The sequence below is a fragment of the Armigeres subalbatus genome, chromosome 1, assembly GCF_024139115.2.
Source record: "Armigeres subalbatus isolate Guangzhou_Male chromosome 1, GZ_Asu_2, whole genome shotgun sequence".
NCBI lineage: Eukaryota > Metazoa > Arthropoda > Insecta > Diptera > Culicidae > Armigeres > Armigeres subalbatus.
Genome location: NC_085139.1, coordinates 155,694,689 through 155,702,301, shown reverse-complemented (window position 1 = coordinate 155,702,301; position 7,613 = coordinate 155,694,689).

The window sequence follows — 7,613 nt, the reverse complement described above, 5'->3', positions numbered from 1 at the left end:
CCGCATATTACTATGGATTGGCTACACGACTTCGATTTGGCTGACTATCGCTACGATCGCAACGGTCTCTATACGACGGGTCTCACAATCAACGCCAACAAGACCAAATCGTTAAATGTCAACACGAATAACCCCTCCAACTGTACGGTAGCCGGGTAAGCAGTAGAGAAGGTCAAAAGCCTTCCATATCTTGCAACTAGTTGCGTCGGACTTCGGAACGAGGATCACGCAATATATGGAGATTTAACCGATTCAATACGGATTTTGTTTTTCGTCGTGTTTCAACATAAATTTTGGACATTCTGCTTCAAAAATGTATGCAAACCATGAAACAGTAGAAATATTGGTTAATTTTTTTTTTTAAATCTTCTAGGGCTTCCAAACCATCCTTGAATTCAGATCTTGATGATCTACATAAACAACAAAGCGTTTTATGGGGCCTCAATCCTAATTTGCAGTTGGCAATGCTACTTGAGACATAATCAAACTATTTTTACCAAATCGCAGTGTTACCAAAACATAAACAGTACTCCAAACTATTCTTGAGTTCAGATCTTGGAGGTCTACAAGATCAACAGAGCAATTCATAGGTTCTCGAGCTTGTGTGTTAGTTGGAGGAGCCCCATGGAACATTCTTACAGCAAAATATACAAAATACAACATTCCCAGAACATCTACGGTGCTCCAAACAATTCTTGAGTTCAGATCTCGGAGGCCTACAAGACCAACATAATGATTGATAGGTCCCTGAGCTTGTGTGTTAATTGTAAAAACACCATGGGACGTCACTTGTCATAAGACGAGTTAATACAATCCCATTGAATTCCTCCACTTAATTGTATCTTGACAGATACGTATTTCGACCTCAAAAGTAAGGCCGTCTTCAGTGTCTCGTACTTGACTCGACTTAGTCGACTAACTCGACTTAGTCGACTAACTCGACTTAGTCGAGTCAAGTACGAGACACTGAAGACGGCCTTACTTTTGAGGTCGAAATACGTATCTGTCAAGATACAATTAAGTGGAGGAATTCAATGGGATAGTACTAACTCGGCACGGCAAATGCTGGGTAAAGCGTACCATTGGTACTTCGCGTACCTGAAGGAATAAAATAGACCCCATCTCGCGGTCCTTAGCCTCTTACCCAGCAACTCCTATCCCTACCTCCCAGCGTTGCTGGCCGGGATACGAGCAACCTTAGGGAAGATCGGGTAACCAACCCCGGTGGGAACTATGGTCGTATGCTGACAGGGAAGGGGGGGTTTGCTCCTCTCCGGAGGTGCAAATCTTATTGAGCGTCTGTTCTCCATGTCAGGATCGGCTCACAACAGCGTCTGTTTCCCATGTTAGGGGCGGCTGATCATCGTCCGAGTGCTAGCGAGGGATTCTAAGTGAAACTGTGCACCATGGTCCACCGGAAATAAGGAGGAATGGTCCTCCGGAAATTTAGGGGGTTTGGTGTCAGGCCCTGCAAGCCAGCCTTTAAAAATCATAAGCAACGAACAATCAACAAGAGAGTACGGACCGGAACCATCGGCGAAGACCACTGCGACGAAAAGGGACTAGCGATTGGAAACTCGGTTCGTGGAACTGCAAATCTCTCAACTTCATCGGGAGCACACGCATACTCGCCGATGTGCTCAAGGACCGTGGATTCGGCATCGTAGCGCTGCAGGAGGTTTGTTGGAAGGGATCAATGGTGCGAACGTTTAGAGGTAATCATACCATCTACCAGAGCTGCGGCAGCACACACGAGCTGGGAACAGCTTTCATAGTGATGGGCGACATGCAAAGGCGCGTGATCGGGTGGTGGCCGATCAACGAGAGAATGTGCAGGTTGAGGATCAAAGGCCGGTTCTTCAACTTCAGCATAATCAACGTCCATAGCCCACACTCCGGAAGCACTGATGATGATAAGGACGCATTCTACGCGCAGCTGGAACGTGAGTACGACAGCTGCCCAAGCCACGACGTTAAAATCATCATAGGAGATTTGAACGCTCAGGTTGGCCAAGAGGAGTTTAGACCGACTATTGGAAAGTTCAGCGCTCACCGGCTGACGAACAAAAAAGGGCTACGACTAATTGATTTCGCCGCCTCCAAGAATATGGCCATTCGCAGCACCTACTTCCAACACAGCCTCCCGTATCGGTACACCTGGAGATCGCCACTGCAGACAGAATCACAAATCGACCACGTTCTGATTGATGGACGGCACTTCTCCGACATTATCGACGTCAGGACATATCGTGGCGCTAACATCGACTCTGACCACTATCTGGTGATGGTTAAACTGCGCCCAAAACTATCCGTCATCAACAATGTTCGGTACCGACGACCGCCGCGGTACGATCTAGAGCGACTGAAGCAACCTGATGTCGTCACTGCATACGCGCAGCATCTCGAGGCAGCGTTGCCGGAAGAGGGTGAGCTCGATGGGGCCCCTCTTGAGGACTGCTGGAATACAGTCAAAGCAGCCATTAACGACGCAGCGGAGAACAACGTCGGGTATATGGGTCGAAGTCGACGGAACGATTGGTTCGACGAAGAATGCAGACAGATTCTGGAGGGGAAGGACGCAGCGCGGGCGGTCGTGCTGCAGCAAGGTACCCGGCAGAACGTGGAACGTTATAGACGGAAGCGGAAACAGCAGACCCGCCTTTTTCAGGAGAAGAAACGCCGCCTGGAAGAAGCGGAGTGCGAGGAGATGGAACAGCTGTGCCGTTCTCAAGATACACCCCTAGCAGCACACATATTCCACATAGGTTGCTGCAACTCATATGTGACCAGATTTAGTCCCATTCAAGTTGCTGCAACCAGATTTGCCTGACATGTGCTGCTCGGGACGCAAGTTCTATCAGAAGCTCAACGCATCCCGCAAAGGCTTCGTGCCGCGAGCCGAAATGTGCCGGGATAAGGATGGGAGCATCTTGACGGACGAACGTGTGGTGATCGAAAGGTGGAAGCAGCACTACGAGGAACATCTGAATGGCGCTGAGAGTACAGGCAATGAAAGTCAAGGCAGCGGAGGAGATGACTACGTCAGTTCAGCGGACGATGGAAGCCAACCAGCTCCCACCTTGAGGGAAGTTAAGGATGCCATTCAACAGCTAAAGACCAATAAAGCAGCTGGTAAGGATGGTATCGGAGCTGAGCTCATCAAGATGGGCCCGAAAAAGCTGGCCACTTGCCTGCACAAACTGATAGTCAGAATCTGGGAAAACGAACAGCTACCGGAGGAGTGGAAGGAAGGGGTTATATGCCCCATCTACAAGAAAGGCGACAAACTGGAGTGTGAGAACTTTCGAGCGATCACCATCCTTAATGCCGCCTACAAAGTGATATCCCAGATCATCTTCCGTCGTCTGTCACCATTAGTGAACGAGTTCGTGGGAAGTTATCAAGCCGGCTTCGTTGACGGCCGCTCGACAACGGACCAGATCTTTACTGTACGGCAAATCCTTCAAAAATGCCGTGAATACCAGGTCCCAACGCACCATCTGTTCGTTGATTTCAAGGCGGCATACGACAGTATAGACCGCGTAGAGCTATGGAAAATTATGGACGAGAACAGCTTCCCTGGGAAGCTTACCAGACTGATCAAAGCAACGGTGGATGGTGTGCAAAACTGTGTGAAGATTTCGGGCGAACACTCCAGTTCGTTCGAATCGCGCCGGGGACTAAGACAAGGTGATGGACTTTCGTGCCTGTTGTTCAACATTGCGCTAGAAGGTGTCATGCGGAGAGCCGGGTGTAACAGCCGGGGTACGATTTTCAACAGATCCAGTCAATTTATTTGCTTCGCGGATGACATGGACATTGTCGGCCGAACATTTGCAAAGGTGGCAGAACTGTACACCCGCCTGAAACGTGAAGCAACAAAAGTTGGACTGGTGGTGAATGCGTCAAAGACAAAGTACATGCTTGTGGGTGGAACCGAGCGCGACAGGGTCCGCCTGGGAAGCAGTGTTACGATAGACGGGGATACCTTCGAGGTGGTCGAGGAATTCGTCTACCTCGGATCCTTGCTAACGGCTGATAACAATGTTAGTCGTGCTATACGAAGGCGCATCATCTGTGAATGTCGGGCCTACTACGGGCTCCATAAGAAACTGCGGTCAAAACGATTTGCCACCGCACCAAATGTGTCATGTACAAGACGTTAATAAGACCGGTAGTCCTCTACGGACATGAAACATGGACAATGCTCGAGGAGGACTTGCAAGCACTCGGAGTATTCGAGAGACGGGTGCTTAGGACCATCTTTGGCGGTGTACAAGAAGACGGTGTGTGGCGGCGAAGAATGAACCATGAGCTCGCCCAGCTCTACGGCGAACCCAGTATCCAGAAGGTAGCTAAAGCCGGAAGGGTACGATGGGCAGGGCATGTTGCAAGAATGCCGAACAGCAACCCTGCAAAGATGGTGTTCGCTTCCGATCCGGCAGGTACGAGACGACGTGGAGCGCAGCGAGCGAGATGGGCAGACCAGGTGCAGAACGACTTGGCGAGCGTGGGGCGTATTCGAGGATGGAGAGATGCGGCCTCGAACCGTGTATTGTGGCGTCAAATTGTTGATTCAGTGTTATCTGTATAGATGTAGACTAAATAAATGTACTCATGGACAGTTTGGAGTGTCGTGAATGTTCAACGAGTTCTGTAATGTGTCTATAATGGTGTATCGAAGTCCCGTGGAGCTATTTCCACTCATAGAAATAGTGGGGACCTCAAAGATCTTCGTGTTGATCGATTTGAATATTGGGATCTGAGCTCAAAGACAGTTTGGAGTGTCGTATATGTCGAACGAATTCTGTGGCGTGTCTATAATAGTGTAACCAAATCCAGTGGAGCTATTACAACTCATAAAAATAGTTGAGACATCAAAGATCTCCATGTTGATCGTTTTGAATATTCTGATCTGTACTCATGAATAGTTTGGAGTATAATAGATGTTCAACGAATTCTGTTATGTATTTATAATGGTGTAATGAAGTCTCATGGCGTTATTCATAAAAATAGTGGGGACATCGAAGATCTTCATGTTGATCGATTTGAAAATAAGGATCTGAGCTTGTTTGACGTTTTCATTTATTCATTCATTTATTTAGTCTACATCTAAACAGATAACACTGAATCAACAATTTGACGCCACAATACACGGTTCGAGGTCGCATCTCTCCATCCTCGAATACGCCCACGCTCGCCAAGTCATTTTGCACCTGGTCTGCCCATCTCGCTCGCTGCGCTCCACGCCGTCTCGTACCTGCCGGATGGGAATCGAACACCATCTTTGCAGGGTTGCTGTCCGGCATTCTTGCAACATGTCCTGCCCAACGTACCCTTCCGGCTTTAGCTACCTTCTGGATGCTGGGTTCGCTGTAGAGCTGGGCGAGCTCGTGGTTCATTCTTCGCCGCACACCGCCAAAGATGGTCCTAAGCACCCGTCTCTCGAATACTCCGAGTGCTTGCAAGTCCTCTTCGAGCATGTTTCATGTCCGTAGAGGACAACCGGTCTTATTAGCGTCTTGTAGATGACACAGTTGGTGCGGTGGCGAATCTTTTTTGACCGCAGTTTCTTCTGGAGCCCGTAGTAGGCCCGACTTCCACAGATGATGCGCCTTCGTATTTCACGACTAACATTGTTATCAGCCGTTAGCATGGATCCGCGGTAGACGAATTTCTCGACCACCTCGAAGGTATCCCCGTCTATCGTAACACTGCTACCCAGGCGTGCCCTGTCGCGCTCGGTTCCGCCCACAAGCATGTACTTTGTATTTGACGCATTCACCACCAGTCCAACTTTTGTTGCTTCACGTTTCAGGCGGGTGTACAGTTCTGCCACCTTTGCAGATGTCATCCATGTCATCCGCGTAACAAATAAATTGACTGGATCTGTTGAAAATCGTACCCCGGTTGTTACACCCGGCTCTCCGCATGACACCTTCTAGCGCAATGTTGAACAGGCATGAAAGTCCATCACCTTGTCTTAGTTCCCGGCGCGATTCGAACGAACTGGAGTGTTCGCCAGAAATCTTTCAGTTTTGCACACCATCCACCGTTGCTTTGATCAGTCTGGTAAGCTTCCCAGGGAAGCTGTTCTCGTCCATAATTTTCCATAGCTCTACGCTGTCTATACTGTCGTATGCCGCCTTGAAATCAACGAACAGATGGTGCGTTGGGACCTGGTATTCACGGCATTTTTGAAGCGAGCGGCCGTCAACGAAGCCGGCTTGATAACTTCCCACGAATGGTGACAGACGACGGAAAATGATCTGGGATATCACTTTGTAGGCGGCATTAAGGATGGTGATTGCTCGAAAGTTCTCACACTCCAGCTTATCGCCTTTCTTGTAGATGGGGCGTATAACCCCTTCCTTCCACTCCTCCTGTTCAGTTTCCCAGATTCTAACTATCAGTTTGTGCAGGCAGGTGGCTAGCTTTTCTGGGCTTTTCCTCATAGTGCTGCTTCCACCTTTCGATCACCACACGTTCGTCCGGCAAGATGCTCTCATCCTTATCCCTGCACATTTCGGCTCGCGGCACGAAGCCTTTGCGGGATGCGTTCAGCTTCTGATAGAACTTGCGTGTTTCTTGAGAACGGCACAGCTGTTCCATCTCCTCGCACTCCGCTTCTTCTCCTGAAAATGGCGGGTCTGTTGTTTTGGTACATAAGATTTGTGGGGACCCGGGCCACGGCCCCCGGCCTCCCCCTAAATACGGCCCTGCATTCATACCTTGTTGCCATATTTTACCATGAATGCCTTCACGTTCATTAGGTGCAATATAATTGCCTACTTTTTGGCGAATTGCCAGCAATATGCACTGAGCTTTCAAAGCTTGCTTACATCACATGTAAAAGGCGAAGATTTATAATAAGTGCCTTGTACCCTTGTACTTCTTTTTTTTAACTTTTTTAGTACATTTAAATACTTGTTCGACTTTAATTTTTTTTAAATTTTTTTTTAACTTAATCGCTATCACCACATGCATGTTGATCGATTTGAATATTAGGATCTGTACTCAAGGATAGTTTGGAGTGCCGTAGATGCCGAAGGAATTCTGTGGTGTGTCTGTAATGGTGTAATTAGGAACCGTGGAGCTATTCCATCTCGTAAAAATAGTTCAGACATCGGAGATCTTCATGTTGATCGTTTTGAATACAGTGTTGACCCGATTTTGTCACTCCCCGATTTTATCACGTTTTGACCCGATTTTATCACGTCCCGATTTTATCACCCCAAAAAATTTGGTAATTCTTTTTATTTTTGTAAATAATACCACAAACAACATTGATTTTCATGAAATAACTTTCACCGCCTACAGTTTATTACGAACGACTTTTGAGTACCTGGTAATTATTCTGTAAGCGATTTCGACAAGTAATAACGGGTACCGTTCAAGCATTTGGCACTTCTAAGGCATAAAATGATTCATATTTGTGGAATGAATTTAAAAATTGGAGATATTTTTTTGTTTTAAATTATGTCACATACCCTGTATTATCACCCCAAAATTCACCAGGGGGGTGATAAAATCGGGATATTACTGTATTAAGATCTGAGTTCAAGAACTGTTTGGAGTATCGTAGATATTGGAAAAGATCTGTTATACCGCTG